This window comes from Hyaena hyaena, unplaced genomic scaffold (genome assembly GCF_003009895.1).
Source record: "Hyaena hyaena isolate Hyena2069 unplaced genomic scaffold, ASM300989v1 scaffold_296, whole genome shotgun sequence".
Taxonomy (NCBI): domain Eukaryota; kingdom Metazoa; phylum Chordata; class Mammalia; order Carnivora; family Hyaenidae; genus Hyaena; species Hyaena hyaena.
Genome location: NW_024080931.1, coordinates 1,169,409 through 1,188,843, shown reverse-complemented (window position 1 = coordinate 1,188,843; position 19,435 = coordinate 1,169,409). Strand labels below are relative to the sequence as shown.

Sequence of the window (19,435 nt, the reverse complement as noted above, 5' to 3'; positions counted from 1 at the left end):
TTCCTTTCGTACAGCTTTTCAGACTTCCTTTCTACCTGCTGAGCCAGGATACCGTGCACTTCATGAATCATTAAATAAAGCCAATAAGAGCTTACATTTACTCAGTTGAATTTTTTTTTAACGATGGAGTATGTGTTCTTTTGTGTCTGACTGATTTCACCAAGCATAATGTCCTCAAGCTTCATCCATGTAATAGCAGGTGTCAGGATTCCCCTCTCTTTTAAAGCTAAATAATATTTTATTGGGTGCATAGGACACTTTTTGTTTATTCGTTCATCCATTGTTGGATATTTGGGTTTTTCTATCTTTTGACTCTTATGAATTATACTGCTATGAATATAGTGCAAACATATCTGTTCAATTCCCCGCATTAATTCTTTTGGGTATCTACTCAGAATTGGAGTTGCTGGGTCATATAGTAATTCTATGTTTAATTTTTTGAGTAATCGTCATACTGTTTTCCACAACATCTATGCTATTTTATGAGAAAGGACACTTTAACACCAATTTTAAAAAAGGGAGGAGGAGTAAGAGACAGTCATTTAAATGGGAAAACTCTCCACATTGCATTTCTCTATGTGGCATCCCCAAGCACCTGTGTACATATTTCGGTGGGGTGCACCATTGTACATAGGATGGTGGGGTGCACCTTTGGGAACCACGCTCGAAGAAACAGACAGGAAAGAGCTCAGTCGACGCCTTCTACCAGGGTCCCCTGGTCCCCCAGGCTCAGTTCTGCCCATTTCTCCAGCTACCCTTCAATCATTCTTTTGATATTTGGTTTCCAGTTCTCTTTACATGATAGACACAGAAATATGGTGTTAAAAAACAGATATATAATGGGGCACCTGGGTGGCTTAGTCGGTTAAGCATCCGACTTTCGCTTAGGTCATGATCTCACGGTTCGTGGGTTCGAGCCCCGCATCCGGCTCTGTGCTGACTGCCAGCTCAGAGCCTGGAGCCTGTTTCAGTCTGTGACTCCCTCTCTCTCTGACCCTCCCCTGCTCACGCTGTCTCTCTCTCTTTCTCCTAGAAATAAATAAAACATTTAAAAAAATTTTTAAAAATATATAATATACATCCACACTATTACAAAATGTAACAATGATCTAAAATGCAATGTAACCATATAGTTGGGCCAGATTAAAACTGCTCAGTTTATCTGTTCCTCCATTTCCCAGAGTGGAGCCTTCCTAGCTTTTCCTCTGGCTGCTCCCACCCACCCCCCTCGAAGTTGGAGAGAATGCTTATCTGGCTTCAAATAATTCCACAAGCTTCCCCAGTCTGGGCATTCCTACTTTCCTTCTGTTCTGCAAAGGGATCTCTCCATCATTTTATTGTATTTTAGGCTGTTTAGGTACAGAGTGTCTCTTTATTGAGCGCTGACTTTCATATAATAAATGCACAGTTTACGAACGTTCCATTCCTCGAGCTTTTACAATTGCACGTAGGCCTGCCTGGAAACGAGATGGAGGGAGCGTTTCTGTCGCTCCAGAAAGTTTCCTTGGTGCCCTTTTCAGGGGATCCCCCCCACCTCGTCCCTACCAGCAGCGGTGTCCTAGTATCTAATTAACAGCGGGTTTTTGAAATGAGAGAGAGGCTGGCAGACAGATGAAAAAGAGAGAGAGTCAGGCTGATTCATCATGTGTGCCATTTGCCCTTCCCTGTGGGGGAGATATTTCCACAGTGGCCACTTTTCAGCTCTCAGGAAGCTGGAAGAAAGGTAACAATCTGCGTGCGCGAGGCAGGACAGGCCGGCGCCTGCACCCATACCCTACAGACACCTTAGATGCTGGTTCCTACCCCACCAATTACTTCCCCGTGTTCGAGAGCTTGGTAGAAACCGAGCGGTACCGAGTGCACTTCCGTTGCCGATTCTTCTGCACATTCTGTCTGCCATTCGTTCACGCGGTTGCATCTAACGACAGTAGTTGGCTCTCTTTCCTTGCTTCATATTTCGGGGTGCAGATTTGGGTGACGGCCCTTCCCTCTCCTCGAGGGGGAATAAGAGATCCAGTCTTTTCTCAGGCTCAGAATGGTCCATTCTCTTCAGTTCCCTCTCGGGGGCTCAGCTCACACGCCACCCTTTGCACAACGCTCCTAGTCCCCCCTTCTGGAATTTCTTTTTTTTTTTTTCTTAATGTTTTTTATTTATTTCTGAAAGAGAGAGAGAGACAGCATGAGCAGGGGAGGGTCAGAGAGAGAGGGAGACACAGACTCTGAAACAGGCTCCAGGCTCTGAGCTGGCAGTCAGCACAGAGCCTGACTCGGGGCTCGAACCCACGAACCGTGAGATCTTGACCTAAGCGAAAGTCGGACGCTTAACCGACTAAGCCACCCAGGCGCCACCCCCCTTCTGGAATTTCTGATATGCCCTGCCTGCTTCTGGCTGGAGCTCTTGTGGTCTCCCAGGGATCTTACGGCTCTTGCACTCTGCCCTCCTCACGAGCGATGAACGTTTTGAGGGCAAGGAAGTTCTTGGATTTGTCTCTCCCCCTCCCAGTCCACGCACACGGCTTGAATAAGTGAAAGGGGCGTCCCTGTCCTGGAGATTCCTGATGATCACATGGTTCTCACCGCTGGATACAGAGCATGAGCTTTCACTGCTGAGCTAACACTCCAGATTCACGGCCTCCACCCTCCTCTCTATTAGCGAGCACACAGCACAGTTACATATCTCTGCACTTATCACAGCATTCTTCGCACACGTGCTCCCTGGTCCCTGAAACATGGGTGTCTCCTAAATCTGTCCCCTGGCCCAGAAAATAAATTTCTAATAGTTTCGGTGGATTCAATCCAAGGTGACGTTTATCTTGTCCAGGCACGATCTGGTATCAGCATCACGTATGTATGCTCCTCCTATCTCGAAAGGCACCCTAAACTTTATCTCTCTTACCTGTGCAGTAGATTAGCAAAAACAATGGCTGACATGCCCCCTTTGGGTTCCTAGAACACCCAGCAATCCTACGCTTAGGCACCTAGCCTAGGAAACTCTTCCCTTGTATACCTGGGGGACACAGACACTAATGGTCTCAATGGCAGGAATCTGGAAAGTACGCAAATACAGATCAATGGAAAAATATTCTAGAATAGTCCCACAAATAAACGCTAAGCAGCAGAAAACTCACCAATGACAACATTAAAAAAGTCTTAGAAAAGCCAGGTGGGACACCTGGCTGGCTCACTCAGTAGAAGACGTGACTCTTGATCTTGGGGTCCTGAATTCCTGCCCTGCGTTGAGTGTAAAAGTCTTAGAAATACAGAGTTACAGGGGCGCCTGGGTGGCTCAGTCGGTTAAGCATCTGACTTTGGCTCAAGTCATGATCTCACGGTTCGTGGGTTCGAGCCCCACATCGGGCTCTGTGCTGGCAGCTCCGAGCCTGGGGCTGCTTCCGATCTGTGTCTCCCTCTCTCCCTGACCCTCCCCTGCTCACGTTGTGTCTCTCTTTCTCTCAGAAATAAATAAAACATTAAAAAAAAAAGAAAGAAATACAGAGTTACAGAATGAGTCCTTAGGACTCCATGTTGATACAGTGAAATTGGCACAGTATCATTAGCCCCCAGGGAATTGCAAGTCGAAGCCCCCGGTGAGGCAGTACTACCTCATGCCATCAGAAGGGCTAAAATAAAAAAGGCTGACAATATCAAGTGCTGGCAAGAATGAGGAGAAAATGCTGCTCTCACACTTGCGCTGGTGGGAATGCAGACACGGTACAGCTTCTCTGGAAAACAGTCTAGTAGATTCTGAGAACGTTATGCAAATACGTACTCTATGGCCAGCAGTTTCGCTCCGGGGCGGGGGAGTGTTGACCCAAGAGAAATACACCCTTGGGTTCGCACAGAATCTGAACGTGAATGTTCACAAAAGCTTTCCTGCTAAGAGACTGAAGACTGGAAACGACCCAAGTGCTCTTCGATGGGTGAACAGAAAAGCAAATTCTGGATTAAAAAACAATGAACATAAACGTAAGTTATGGATTCATTCCACACAATGGAATATTGCTCAGTAATACAAAGGAAGGAATTGCATACACACGGGACCTTGAGTGAATCACAAGGGCATGAAGGCAATCTGAAAAAGTTACAGGATGCGGGGTCCCATTTATATGAGGTCCCTTGAGGAGTATGTTCACGGAGACAGGAAGTAGATGGTGGATGCCAGCGGTGGGGGAGGGGTGACGTACTTAGTGGATATGGGTTTCCTGCTGGGGGGATGGCCATGTTTTGAGACCAGATAGAACTGATGCCCACAAGACACTGGGGACGTATTAAATGCAACTGAATTGTTCACTTTGAAACAGTTTCTTTTAGGTGAATCTCATCCTTTCCAACAATATTACATTTTGCCATTGTGTATGCTCTGTATTTTGTTGCCCTCTATTTTCATTCATACATTTGTTTGCTGGGAATAGTATGTGATGGTGAGCTATGTAGTATAGGCATTTTCTTTTTTTTTTTCTATTAAAAATTTTTAACATTTATTCATTTTTGAGAGCTAGAGTGTGAGCAGGGGAGAGGCAGAGAGAGAGGGAGATGCAGAATCTGAAGCGGCTCCAGGCTCTGAGCTGTCAGCAGAACCCGATGCGGGGCTCAGGTCTCACAGAGCGTGAGATTATGATCTGAACTGAAGTCAAATGCTCAACCAACTGAGGCACCCAGGCGCCCCTTACCGTGTGCATTTTCAACGTGGCATCATTGGCATCATGTTGGCAGCTAGAAATAGGCCATGGTGGTAGTATTTACACCATGGAAATTGGCAAATGTTACAGATGAGGGCTTCTATTATGATGTTATCATGAAGAAAATCTTATGGTAGAGGATCGGGCAGTACATACTTTCTGCTTTATGAACCTTTCTATCTCCATTTCCATCGGCTCAACCCTGCACTGCGCCGCCATGCGCCAATAAAACTTTATTTACACAAGCAGCCAGAGGGCCACAACATCCCAATCCTCCGTTTAGGCTTTAAAAAGGGGGGAGGGCTGTGTGGCTCAGTCAGTTGAGTGTCCAACTCTTGGTTTGGACTCAGGTGATGATCCCAGAATTTTGGGATTGAAGCCCATGTCGGGCTCCATAAGAGTCTCTCTCTCTCTCTCTCTCTCTTTCTCTCTCTCTCTCCTTCTGCCCGTCTCCCCCACTCATACACTCTCTCTCCCTAAGAAACTGTGTGTGTGTGTGTGTGTGTGTGTGTGTGTGTGTGTGTGTGTGTGTGTGATGTCTAGGGATGCCTGGCTGGCTCAGTCAGTAGAGCATGCGGCTCTTGATCTCTGCCTAGTAAGTTCAAACCCCACATTGGGTGTAGAAATCACATAAAAATAAAATCTTTAGAGAGAGGCCAGCTGGCTCAGTCAGTGGAGGATGAGATTATTGATCTCAGGGTCGTGAGTTCGAGCCCTGTGTTGGGCATAGTGCCTTCTTAAAAATAAGTAAGTAAATAAATAAATAAAAACAAATTTTTTTCTTAAAAAGTGTCATACCTACAGTTGTTCAATTGTGAACAGCATACAAAGAGTGGGGGAATGTTTTTTCCAGGATTTTCCCAAATCATTACGATTCATCAAAGGACAGAATCAGTTTCTCAACGAGCAAGTGAAATTCCAACATGTATCTTCACTTTCATGTTACTTATTTTTTTTAATGTTTATTTATTTTTGAGAGAGAGAGACACACAGAGTGTGAGTGGGGGAGGGGCAGAGAGAGAGGGAGACTCAGAATCCGAAGCGGCTCCAGGCTCTGAGCTGTCAGCACAGAGCCTGACACGGGGCCTCGAATCCACAAACCGTGAGATCATGACCTGAGACGAAGTCGGACACTTAACCAACTGAGGCTCCCAGGCGCCCCTCATGTTACTTATTAACGTAAATGAAAATATTGCCGCCATTTGTGTCAGAAATACACGTGTTCTGTTCTTTGCAACAATAAGTTGGCGAAGGGTACAGAGTTTGGCAAAACCCCACAAAGATGTATTTTGAGATTCAAGTGACCATATAGAACTTACAAGAGAACATTGCATATTTTATTATTAATCATAAAGTGTGTGCTACACATCCTTTATGTCAGTAACATCTATAATAAACATATGTATGTACTTTTAATTTTAGGGAGAGAGCACAAGTGAATAGGGAAGAAGGGCAGAGGGAAAGAGAGAGAGAGAGAATCGTTTTGTTTTTTTTTTTTTTAGTTTTATTTATTGGAGGGGGGCAGAGAGGGAAGGAGAGAGAGAGAGAATCCCAAGCAGGCTCTACACTGTCAGTGCAGAGACTGACATGGGGCTTGAACTCATGAACTATGAGATCATGACCTGAGCCTATTTTGGAAGCTTAACTGATGGAGCCACGCAGGCACCCCGAGAGACAGAATCTTAAGCAGACTCCGTGTTCAGTGTGGAGTCTGACTCAGAGCTTGATCTCACAACCCTGGGATCACCTGAGCCGAAATCGAGTCAGGTGCTCAACCGACTGAGCCACTCAGGTTGCCCTAAACATACATATATCATAAGCATGCAGTATATGACATATTATATACGTAGAGATGTATCCTTCCCCTCTCCGGTGAACCGGATGTTAAGCACTGACCAACACACCACTACCTTTGTACGTTTCAGAGTTGACTGTTTCCTTCACCAACATTGGGTGCATTCAATCGACGATCATTTATTGTCTATTTCCTGCCAGACAGAGAGACCTGTCCTAGGCGATATGGCCAGTCAGCAGTTATTTCATTCAACGAAAATATCTTGTGACCCTTCCCTGCATCCACACTGGTCTGAGTTCTCAGCTAGTCAGAGAGCAGGCGGGGTGTGGGTGGGAAGAGAACGTACCAGCTAAGGAACAGAATGTGCAGAGACACAGAGGTCTGCCTCTGCAGTGCCTGTCCTCCAGGGTTTTCTTTTTTCTTATCTTCTTTTATTTTTATTACTTTTTTAAAAATATTTTTTAAATGTTCATTTTTGAGAAACAGAGAGAGACAGCGCGAGCAGGGGAGGGGCAGAGAGAGAGGGAGACACAGAATCCGAAGCAGCTCCAGGCTCCCAGCTGTCAGCACAGAGCCGGATTGTGAGGCTCAAATCCATGAACCGCGAGATCACAACCTGAGCCCCCCAGGACATTGTCTTTTTCACTTGATTTTTTCTTCAATCAGGACAGCATGTGTGTAATGTAAATTCCACCCTTTCCCCAAGTGTACAACTCAGTGGTTTTTCGTATAAAATTCACTATGTTGGGCAGGCATCACCACCATCTAATTCTGGAACATTCCCATCATTCCAAAAAATAAATAAATAAACCTATTCCTATCAGCAGTCAGTCCCCATTCCTCATGCCAGCCCCAGCCACCAGTCTGCTTTCTGTCTTTTGCTACCAACTTCCAACTCTATTAATAATAAAATACCTCCTGGAGGTATGAAATCAAAACGGGCTTTTGATATGCTATCCTAATGGCTCTGATCAAAGTCCTAAATTCAAGGTTTCTGGAAAGAGTAATGACTTTTTTTTTTTTTTTTTTTTTTACAGGGGCAATTAAAAAATCTCCAGGGCTTGGCCAGATCAGATGGGCGTGTGCAGATCCTTCTCTCAAGGTCGGTATCCTAGACGACCTTTGATTTGTGGAAGTACTTACTTGTCAGTCTGCTTTCTGTGTTTCTTGTAAAGCACTTGAAGTGTCGTGGGGATCACTTGGCAAATGAGGAATCCCTCAGAAACGCGGGGTCTGGAAAATCTCCTTTCAACCATCCAGACCTCAGTTTCCCCTTTCTCCTTTGACACTAAGGCAGGGCTCTGCAAACTGTTTCTATAAACGACCCGAAAATAATTATTTTCTGCTTCGAGGGCCAGACGGTCTCTGCCACAGCTACTCAACACTGCCTTTGTGGCCAGAAAGCAGCCACAGCCCTAGATACAGGCACGTGGGCGGGGCCGGGTGCCAACACATTGTATTTATGGACGCTGAAATTTGAACTTCATATCATTTTCTATGTCAGGAAGTATTATTTTCTTTTGTTCTTTCTTCCTCCCTCTCTCCGCCTTTCCTTCTTTCTTTCATCTTTTCTTCCTCCCTCCCTTCCTTCCTCCCTTTCTAAGTAAGCTTCACAACCAGCACAGAGCCCAACACGAGGCTTGAGCTCACAACCCTGAGATCAAGCCCCAAGCTGAGGTCAAGAGACAGATGCCTCACTGACTGAGCCACCCAGATGCCCCGTCAGAAAATAGTCTTAAATATATTTTGGGCAATAACCAAATGTAAAAATCACTCTTCACTTGCAGGCCCTGCGGTAACAGGTGACAAGCTGGGTCTGGCTCATGCGAAGTGCAGAAAGTGGGAGAAGGGCAAGGTTGCAGTTTGAGTTTTTAATTTTTTATTTTTTTTAAGGTTGCATTTGAAAGAGGATGTCAGAGAAGGTGGCATTTGGTCAAAGGCATAACGGGTGGGAGTGTGTCCCATGGATATGTGGGGGAAGGATTTTGAGGCAGAGGAAACAGTCTGTGCAAAGGCTCTGGGGCAGGACCGGGCCCTGTGTGTTGGAAGAGCAGGGAGGAGGCCTGCGTGGCTGGAGCAGAGAGAAGGGGAGTCAGTGAGGTGGCTGCAGGATGGCTGTGGGGTGGAAGAGAGAGAGAAGAGTCAGGGATAATCCTGTGCTTTGACCTGGGCGGGATGGGGCCTCTGTTAAGTGTGGAGGAGGAGGGGCAGGTTTGGGGGAAGAGCAGAAGCCTGGCGGCCGTGTTGCGTTTGAGATTCTTGTGAGTCCCCTCGCGGTGGCACCGGGAAGCCAGTTGGATTCACAAGCTGTTTCCAACTATCGCCAGAAAACAAGGTCAGACTTCCAGAAACGATGGACGGACGTGGCAGTTGTAGGAGAAAATGCAACAGTTTACTTTGAATCCGACATGTCACGTCTGCCGTCTTGGACGGGGGCCACGGGGCGTACAGACGACCCCGCTTTTTCTGTAGGGAGAAAGGTCCATGCATTCTATTAGCAACCGATCAAGGCTTATTGTGTGAGGTGTTCAATAAGTGTCGATGGGAATGAAGGAATGAATGAATGATGAATGAATGAATTGGAGGCTCTATGGGAAGGGAGGAGCGTTGTCCCTAGCAAAGCTGGTACGAACGCCCCCCGGGGGACTGTCCGTCTTTCTGGAACTTGGGTGTTAATACTCTGCTCATGTACACCACACGGGGAATGTGGCTTCTATGTTGTTTCTGTTTCCTTTTTCTTTTATATTTTTTAGAGAGAGTGTGCGCGAGCAGCGGAGGGGCACAGGGAGAGGGAAAGAGAACATGAAGCAGGCTTCACGCTCAGTGCGGAGCCCAAGGCGGGACTCGATCCCACGACCCTTGGATTACAACGTGAGCCGAAATCGGATGCTCAGCCCACTGAGCCCCCAGGGGCGCCTGTTTCTCTTCTGCAGACAGGGAAGCGGAGGCGGGGGAGGCAGCGTGAGGCTCTCTCCGCCTGCAGGCCGCACACGATCCCAGAGAGACCCCCGAGGCGACGCGGAGCCCGCAGCCGGCCGCGCACTCGGAGCCACCTAGGCGGCTCGGGTCCGGCGGGCAGGCCGGGTACGGTGCACAAGGCGCAGGGGGCGATTCCTCAGGGGTCGGTCCCCGCGCAGTGGCCGGTCTCAAGCTGCCCCTGTGACGTCGCGGAGCACGGAGTCACAGACGTGCGCCAGCGCCCCGCGGGCCTGCGCCTTTCCCGCTCGGGGCGCCGCGTTCCCTCGCAGCCTGAGCCCCCAGGCCAGCCTCTGGCCTTGCGGCTCGTTGCTGTGGCGAACCAGCCGCCCCTGCGGACGGAACTGTGCGGGAACGGAGGCATCCAAGTGCAAGGGCAAAAAGCGCCGCTTGGTGTGTGGGCGCGTGTGGGAAGGGCCTCGGGGAAATAACGCTGCGCACATCTGTTCGCATCCTTGGCACCAGCCGAGTGCGATGTGATGCCCGGCGGGATGGGAGGGGCGCCGGCCCCGGAGGGGAAGCGCCGGAGACTCGGCCCCGGGCAGGGGGCAGAATCCCGCAAGGAAGGGGCGCAAGGGGACCCCGCATCCCCCGCAAGATGATGCGTCAGGGGAGGACCTTGGGAAGCACTTCCTCCTAGGATCCGCTAGAGGGCGCCAGGGACCGGGAAGCCGGCCTCCGTGTCCCCGGCCTCAGGCCCGGCCTGGGTGGGAGGAGAGGGTCCCCCGCGCATGCTGGGTGGCCGGACCGGAGGGGGGCGGGGTCTGTGACTTTGAACCTGGACACCCTTTTTTTTTTTTTTTTTTTTTTAAATGTTTTATTTATTTCTAGGAGAGAGAGAGAGAGAGACAGCGTGAGCAGGGGAGGGTCAGAGAGAGAAGGAGTCACAGACTGAAACAGGCTCCAGGCTCCGAGCTGGCAGTCAGCACAGAGCCCGACGCGGGGCTCGAACCCACGAACCGTGAGATCATGACCTAAGCGAAAGTCGGACGCTTAACCGACTAAGCCACCCAGGCGCCCCTGAACCTGGACACCCTTTATGATACTTCTGGAGTTGGGGGTTTGGAGGAGAGGGGTTGACAAAGGACGGCAGGAGTCTGCAAACTTTCTTCCTTTCTCTCTCTCTCTCTTTCTTTTTTTTCTCTCTCTTTCTTCCTGTTTATTAGGGGGAGAATGAGTGGGGAAGGGACAGAGAGAGAGAGAGAGAGAGAGAGAGAGAGAGTCCCAAGCAGGCTCCATGCTGTCATCACGGAGCCCAATGCGAGGCTCAAACCCACAAATCGTGCGATCATGTCCTGAGCCCCTGGACCAAAATCAAAAGTCAGACGCTTAACAGACTGAGACCCCTTGACGCCGTGGAAAACTTTTTCTTAAAAGACCACATCGTGGAAAGTGTAAACAGCGCCTCCCTGCCAAGGGCCCTCGGCCCCCACACCCAGCGCACAGCCCTCCCCAGAGGCCCGAGGCTCTGTGCCAGTGACATTGTGGGTTTGGAGGCTGAAATTCGAATTTCATATAATTTCCCTGTGACACAGAATAACTTTTTTTGCCATTTTTTTTTAAACCATTTAGTAATTCAAAACCTGGAGGTGGCTGGCTGGCTCCGCCCGGAGAGGCTGTGACTCCTGATCTCGCAGGCGTGATTTCCAGCCCCACGTTGGGAGGGGAGATTAGTTTTTAAAAATAATAAATAAATAAAAGGGCAAACATGTTCTGAGCTCTTAGAAACAAAGGCAGCCTGTGGGGCGTAGTTTGTCCGGGCGGTAACAATGGTAATAAATATCTGTTTGACTCGTCCGGGATACTAGGGATTAAGTGCTTAAGTATGGTGGTCTGTGTACCACATTTAACACCCCGAGTAGATCTTGCTTTAACGCCTCTTCCTCCATATGACAGAAAGTCTCAGGAACGGTTATGAAAAGCAACAACTCATAGTAATGGGCAGAAAAGAAACATAGAGTGAAAATGTTTCTTTTATTGGACATCACATGTATAACCATGCCAGTAATGTGCATGACATAAATACCACGATAAGGTAAAAAGAGTAATGGGCAAAGACCTTTTCATTCTGGTAATGATTTTCTTTTGGGTAAAACATATCTGGGGGTGCCTGGGTGGCTCAGTGGGTTAAGCCTCCGACGTTGGCTCAGGTCATGATCCCACGGTTTGTGAGTTAAAGCCCTGTCTCGGGCTCTATGCTGACAGCTCAGAGCCTGGAGCCTGTTTCAGATTCTGTCTCCCTCTCTCTCTCTGACCCTCGCCTGCTTGTGTTCTGTCTCTCTCTCACTCTCAGGAATAAAATAAACATTAAAAAAATTTTTTTTTTAATATTTTTATTTATTTCTAGGAGAGAGAGAGAGAGACAGCGTGAGAGGGTCAGAGAGAGAGGGAGACACAGACTCTGAAACAGGCTCCAGGCTCTGAGCTGGCAGTCAGCACAGAGCCCGATGCGGGGCTCGAACCCACGAACCGCGAGATCATGACCTGAGCGAAAGTCGGATGCTTAACCGACTAAGCCACCCAGGTGCCCCTAAAAAAAATTTTTTTATGATGGGCATGGAGGAGGGCACTTGTTGGGATGAGCACTGGGTATTACATGCAAACCAGCTGGACAATAAACTAAGAAAAAAATTTTTTAAGTAAAACATATCTTTAAATACTGGTCTGCCACATTAATGAGTAATATGACAGTTTGATAACTGTAAATATCAAATAAAAATATCAATTTAAAGGAAGAAGATATTTCTTCCATCTTAAAGATGTGGCTAAATTGGGGCGCGTGGGTGGCTCAGTTGAGCATCCAACTTCAGCTCAGATCATGATCTCGAGGTTCGCAAGTTTGAGCCCCGCGTTGAGCTGTCTGCTCTCAGCACAGAGCCCGCTTTGGATCCTCTCTCTACTTCTCTTTCTGCCCCTCCCCTGCTTGCGTTCTCTCTCTCTCAAAAATAATAAAATATTTTTAAAAAGACATGGCTAGGGGCGCCCAGGTGGCTTAGTCGGTTAAGCGTCCAACTTCAGCTCAGACCATGATCTCATGGTTCGTGGGTTCGAGCCCCACGTCAGGCTTGGTGCTGGCAACTAGCTCAGAGCATGGAGCTGCTTCAGATTCTGTGTCTCCCTCTCTCTCTGACCCTCCCCTGGTCACGCCCTCTCTCTCTCTCTCTGTCAGAAATAAATTTTTAAAAATTTAATTAAAAAGATAAGGGTTAACTCAGTAAAAATAATCTCTGTTTGAATTAAAATTTGAGCTGACCAAACAAAAATAGTAGGAATTGCAGGTCAGCATGCTTAAAAATTTTAGACACAATTAGAAATTCCGTGAGTTCAGATACCATCAAGGAAGTGAAGTAGGGCAAAATCTTTGTCTTTGTATTTAAAGTCACTGGGCTTTAAATGAGTTGTTACTTTTGAATCTACTGTTTAAACATAAGAATGTGTGCCACCACAGGGAGCCCAAAGAACGCTCCAAAGACCTGGAATATTCAAGGAACTAACTCTCAAAATGAACATGGGGAGGGGCCCCTGGGGGGCTCAGGCAGTTAAGTGTCCGACTCTTGGTTTGGGCTCAGGTCATGATCTCATGGTTCATGAGATCGCGCCGCGCCGGCTCCACGCTGCCCACTCAGGGCCTGCTTAGGATTCTCTCTCCCCCTCTCTCTCTCAAGATAAATATATAAAACTTAAAAAAATATATATCCAAGGAAAAAGGCTTCGTGCCACCTTCAACATCATTGTGAACCTTGGTTTTGCTTTCTTCATTAAATAGATTTTAGAAAGACAATTAGGGACACGATGGTAAATGGAGACTGATCTCAGATGTTCCGATAGAAACTGTAGAAATAATAAATGTTATTCAATCCCGCCATGTTAGGTGCATAGGCTTTCTAGTATCATCCAAGCCAGAGATTTGAAGTAGGAGATTCGGGGGGAGGGGTCTGCCTGCTGCAGGAAGGGACTTCTGGGATGAAAGTCATCGCACATCCCGGTGACAAGAGCCAGGATGCAGGGCTTTCTGGCCCTTCTCACTCACGCGTGGGTGTGGTGTGGCCTCTAATCGGTGGGCTTCTCCGGGTACTTGAACACCCGGTCTGTCCCTCCGATCGAACGCCAATCTTGATCAGATTCTCCCTGGGATTAAACATTAACCCCCATGTTTGGCCTGGCAGGAGCTTTATATAACCTTCTAGGTCAGTCCTCACACTTTCCTGACGGGAGACGGGGGGGGGGGGGGGGGGGGGGGGGGGGGGGGGGGGGGGGGGGGGGGGGGGGGGGGGGGGGGGGGGCATGTGGTGTCACAGCCAAGTGCGTTGGGCTGAGCCGGGAAGGGTGGAGTGGGAGAGTAATTATGCACTGATGAGAGACGAGGCCGAGGCCCCAAGAGAGCAGGCGCGTTTATCTCGGCAGCCACGGTGCACCCCGATCTCTGGGGCCCAGTGTTTGGTGCCGTCTTGATGGGGGGGCTGGTGTGAACAGATGGTAAGGACGGGTGACCCGAGGCCCTCGGGACCCGACGTGCTCCAGAGCGGCTGGGGCGTCGCGATGGCCCCGGAGGGCGGTGACCGAGAGGCGGGGACACCAGGCTTCGAGCAGGTGTTGTGAGCAGAAGGACGGCCCCTCCCCCAGAGCTGGAGCTGTGACCTCCAGGGCCTCGGAATGTGACTATTTGGAGGGGGGTCTTGGCGAGGTGATCGAGTTAAGATGAGGTCACGAGGCTGGGGTCCTGAGCTGGGTGACAGGTCCCTTTTTCGCAGAGTCGCAGGGCGAAGACGGTGGGGGTGGAGTGGGGGGCCTCGCCAGGAGCCAGCCCCGCCCACACCTCGCTAGGACCCGCGGCCTCCGGGCGCGGGAGACACAGGATTCTGCCCTCAGGGCCACCGGCCGCGGGCGCCTCCTTTCGGGAGCCTGGAAGCTAAATCAGAAGGCGAAGGCTGAAGGGTCAGGACCAGTTCGGGGTCTGGAGACGTACAGGTGCCTCTGCACCCCACACTGTGGGCTCCACCCCTGGGTGGAGACACCCCCAGCCGCCCCCCTGCGTGCCCCCCCCCCCGTGCCCCGCTCCCCCGCAGCCCGGGGAAGGAAGCTGGGATGACCACATCCGCAGCCAATGGAGGCCTCCTTTCCTGTGAGAGCGAAGCTGTGACCCTTGGACCCGCCACCCCATAAAGCAATCGCCTAGTGTGATGGCGGCCAGACATGGAGGAGGGGTGGGGCCGGGCGTACAGAGGGGTGTGGACCGGCGAGGAGTGGGGGCCGCTCTGCTGCTCTGGGAGCCGCCCCAGGGGCCTCCCATCCTCCTGAAGCTGGGGGACCCCCTGCCCGTGGTCCCTAAGAGCCAGCCGGGCCGGGACAGCAGCGCCCCTGATGCCCCGGGCCTCCCAGCCTGTCCAGACACACGTCCCACCCAGACCCCCACAGAAAGTTCTAGAGCCTTGCACGGCTGCCGTCACACCTGACCATCCGCCTTCTCAGCCTGGAGCAGGCCCTGAGCGCCCCTGCCCTCACCCCACTTGCTCATGCACTTCAGCACCAGCCCCTCCCTGCCGCCCCTCCTACCCACCCCCCATCCTGTTCTGGATTTCTGTGCATAGATAGTCCCCTCGACTAACTTATCTACTTGCTTATGTGCAGGTGATTTTATTTAGCCTCCGTCGCCCCCGCTCGGGGGACGGTTTGTCTGGGCTGCTGCCTGCCGTGTCCCTGATGCCCAGTGCATACCAGCTGCTCAATAAACAGTGACCACAGGAATAAGTGAGTGGGTGGACGCGTTCCCAGGCACAATGCCCTTCATCCTTTAGGGACACCCGAGGGAGTCCTCCCTATGCCCAGCAATCCTCCCTTGTGGTGCTTGCAGACTCTGGTTCAAATCACCCGTGGTCACACATACCCGGCCCCCCCCCCAAGAGCCTGGAACTTCCTGGACACACTGCAGCACGTGATGTAGGAGGCAGTCCCGGGGGTCAGGTGCTAATCAGTGGGCATCGCCCCAGAGGTGGGTCAGAGTCCCCCTGGGCCCCCGGCCTGCCCTGCCACACCCACATCACGAGGGTTTTACTCACTGCCCAGCCTGGCTGGACACCAAGGGAGGGTCCTGGAGGAGGGGGAGGAGGAAGGGAGGAGGGGGTGGGGGAGGGGGCCGGGGACAATGTGGAAGAGGAAGTGACAGGCAGAGAGTTGGTCGGGGGCCTGCTGCTCCCTGAACCCCGGCCTCTTCTTCCCCAAACTGACTTTAAAGGCAAATGTAGAGAGAGCCCTCCAGTGAGAAGCCAAAGGAACAGGGAGGTGACCTGATGGCCGGGGACAAGCCCCCGCCTGGAGGGGGCCCGGGCGTTGCCTCCACTGCGGCTGACTCATGGGGTGGCACCGTGAGTCATAACCCCTTATTAGCCCTTCCGTCCTTGTGTGCAAAGCGGGGCCGGTTCCCCGAGCAGATCCGTGCTGAGGCCAAAGGGCTAAGGTGGTCAGAAAGCGCCAGGCAGGCATCTGTCCGCGTGTCCCGGGCGGACGCCTTACAGGTGCAGGGCTGCTCGGGACGGAAGGGCAGGTTTGGGGACCTGGGTCCATGCCGGTTCCTCCTCAGCACTTCACATGCTTTGGTTCATCGGCTCCTGCCCACAACTCGGCAAGGCAGGGCTTTTACCCCCCTCCACAGATGAGGAGACTGAGGCAGGGAGAGGCAGATGCATTGGCCTGTAGTCACACACAGAGCAGGGATGCGAAGCCCCACTCGGCTCTAACCCCTCGCCGCCTCACAGAGCTGTCGTGTGTCAAGGGCGCCCGGGGGGCTCCGTCCTTTAACCTCAGGTCATGATCTCATGGTTTGTGAGGTCGAGCCCTGCATCAGGCTCTGCACAGGCCGCACAGAGCCTGCTTGGGATTCTCTCTCTCTCTCTTTTTCTCTCTCTCTGCCCCTCCCTCAGTCTCTCTCTCTCTCAAAATAAATAAATACACTTAAAATTTTTTTAGCGAGTCCTTTGAAAATTTTGAGCAACCACATATAAACAGCACACAGTAAAATTAAGTTTCGATTTAATAATATAGTCTGCTGGGGCTCCTGGGTGGTTCAGTAGGTTGAGTATCCGACTTCAGCTCAGCTCATGATCTTGTGGTTCGTGGGTTTGAGCCCCGCGCTGGGCTCTGTGCTGACAGCCTGGAGCCTGTTTCAGATTCTGTGTCTCCCTCTCTCTCTGCCCCTCCCCTGCTCGTGCTCTGTCTCTCTCTCAAGAATAAATAAATTTATATTAATTTATAATAATTAAAAAAATTTTTTAAAGTAGATTCATGTACCCAAGCTCTTTCATAGGTACTAACAGCTGTCCATGAACAGAATGGAGTATAGGTTTTTAAATGTAAATTAATAACAATGAAATAAAATTTCAAACCCAGTTTATCGGTCACACTGTACATTACGGGTGCTCCGATGACATGTGATGTGATCCCTGCATTGGGCAAAGTAGGTCTCAAGAGCCAGACCTGTGAATTACAGAGCACTTCTATAAAGGGCCAGATAGTAAATATTTTCAGCTTTGCAGGCCATGGGGTCTCTGCTGCAATTACTTAACTCTGATGTTGAAACATGAAAGCCGCCATAAACAAGAAGTAAACCAAAGGGCATGTCTATGTGCCATTAAAGCTTTATTTACAAAAACAAACCGAGGGCCAGAATTGGCCCACAGGCTGTAGTTTGTCAACCATGAGCTAAACTCTGCAATTATGTTTATGAGTCTTTTGTTGTTCCTTCTACAAGTACCGATCAGAGACCTCCTGTGTGCCAGGAGTGCTGAGGAAACTACATACAGATCTAGGTCTTGTAGTTTGGCAGATAACCCTAGCTGGAGACTTTCTAGCTCCTCACCCTACACCCTTCCTCTCTCTGGCTGGCTCAGAACCTGGACCAATGTTATGCAGAAAACAATCCAAAGGCATTTTTGTTGGGGCGCCTGGGGGGCTCCATCAATCGGTTACGTGTCTGCCTCTTGATTTTGGCTCAGGTCATGATCTCACGGTTTGTGAGTTCAAGCCCTGCATCGGGGCCCATGGTAATAGCATGGAGCCTGCTTGGGATATTCTCTCTCTGCCCCTCCCCTGCTCCTACTCTCTCTCTCTCTCTCAAAAATAAACAAATTGGGGCGCCTGAGTGGCTCAGTCCGTTCAGTGTCCAGCTTCGGCTCAGGTCATGATCTCACGGTTTGTGGGTTCGAGCCTCGCGTCGGGCTCTGTGCTGATAGCCAGCTCAGAACGAGGAGCCTGTTTCAGATTCTGTATCTCCCTCTCTCTCTGACCCTCCCCTGCTCATGCTCTCTCTCTCTCTCTCAGAAATAAATAAAAATTTTTAAATTAATTAATTAAAAAAGAAGTGTTTTTAATGACTTTTTTGTTAATAAAACAAACATTGCCTTCAAGTTCCATGAGAAAATGTAAATGCTCCCATGAAAAGGAATATAAGAGCTTGATATCAGTTATTCACCTTTTAATAGAACTATTTATACCTAACATCTTGGGGGGGATGGGTTTTGCCCTGGGCAAAAACCTAAGAACTCATCTGGACTTGAGCTACAGTTCCTCCAAACCCCCTTAGAAAATGTATCTGTTCCCAAGAAGAGATATCAGTTATTCACACTTTAGTTAGAATTAGCAGAAACAAAGAGCTTTGAGTGTGTTTTCCCTCTGTACTTTTGGAAACCACCTAAGGAAACTTTAGGGATGGAAAGGAAGACGATCAATGAGGGAGGAACTGACTGCCTCCTGGCAGCGCTCAGCTAGCAATCACTGATACTTTAGTGTTCGCACCAGAATAAAGCAATAACTGTGAAAGTTCAAGAGGCATTTCCTTATTTAGAGAATGTTACAAGGGAGGCATCTAGTCCCCTTGGGAAGGCTGGGCTTTGGGGACACGGGTGAAGCCATTTACTGCGGTGGGAAATGCAGCTCTTAAACGCTAACTTTAATACCTGGTGCGTTTGTATTCTCAGTCTTGTCGCATATCGGCACACACAAATGGTCTTGGCCCGTTTCCACGGCCCCATCACACCCCAACATGGAAGCACATCCACCTGTATCCACCCATCGCCTACTGGTGGGTATTTTGTTGTTTCTAATGTTTTACTAAATGTTCTCTGCGTGTGATTGTTCATTACATTTTTCTACACTTTTTATTGAGGGGGAAGTAATTCACAGTAACAACGCACAGGTCTTAGGCGTGTTCAATTTGATGCGCTTCGACAATACTATACACTCGCGTCACCGCCACTAAAAATGGGATCTAAGGTCGCCCGGGGGGCTCAGTCGGTTAAGCTCCGACTTCGGCTCAGGTCATGATCTCACGGTCCGTGGGTTCGAGCCCCGCGTCGGGCTCTGTGCTGACTGCCAGCTCAGAGCCTGGAGCCTGCTTCAGATCTGTGTCTCCCTCTCTCTCTGACCCTCCCCTGCTCACGCTGTCTCTCTCTCAGAAATAAATAAAACATTTAAAAATTAAAAAAAAGAAACATTTAAAAAAAATAAAAGATGGAGAATGCTTTCATCGCCCTACAAAGGCCTTGCACGCCGCGCACTCAGCCCCTCCACGTAACCCCGGGAAGCCGTTTTCTATTCCCGAGGATTCCTCGGCCTGACTCCCCCCGCGTGGGCGGAAGCACACAGTAGGTGCTCTGGGAGGGCGGGGGTCTCTGCACGCCGCGTGCCCCGCGTGCCGCACGGATGCGTGACGTGCTCCCCGCTGGCGGAGCCGACGCTCGCCTGCGTCCCCTCCTGTTGGATATTCCGGTCGTTTCCGGTTCGCGACAGTTACGAATAAAGTTGCGGCGCGTGCTCGCCTTCGAGTCGTTCAGGGAACGCGCGTCTCTCCCCGCGAAGGGGGGTTTGCGCTCCTCTCACGACCCCAGGAGTGAAGCTGTTGACTCCCGTCACCCGGGGGGGGGGGAGTGTGGGTGGCCCGCCCCCCCCCGCAGCACACGTCCCCCTCCCCCTCCCCCCGCAGCACACGCCCCCC

At 50.2% G+C, this 19,435-nt stretch overlaps 1 protein-coding gene across 2 annotated transcripts in view; it reads left to right on the top strand.

Moving 5' to 3' along the window:
- The first annotated feature begins 7,538 nt into the window (after positions 1-7,538).
- Positions 7,539-19,435, top strand: part of CREB3L3 (cAMP responsive element binding protein 3 like 3) — a 25,598-nt gene continuing 13,701 nt past the window's right edge. The window contains exon 1 of one of the 2 annotated variants that reach the window (XM_039247590.1): positions 7,539-7,576. The gene's annotated coding sequence lies outside the window, so the exon portion shown is untranslated. Of the gene's footprint in view, positions 7,577-18,508; positions 18,524-19,435 lie in introns of those variants that run through there. The other variant, XM_039247592.1, reaches the window with a different exon arrangement.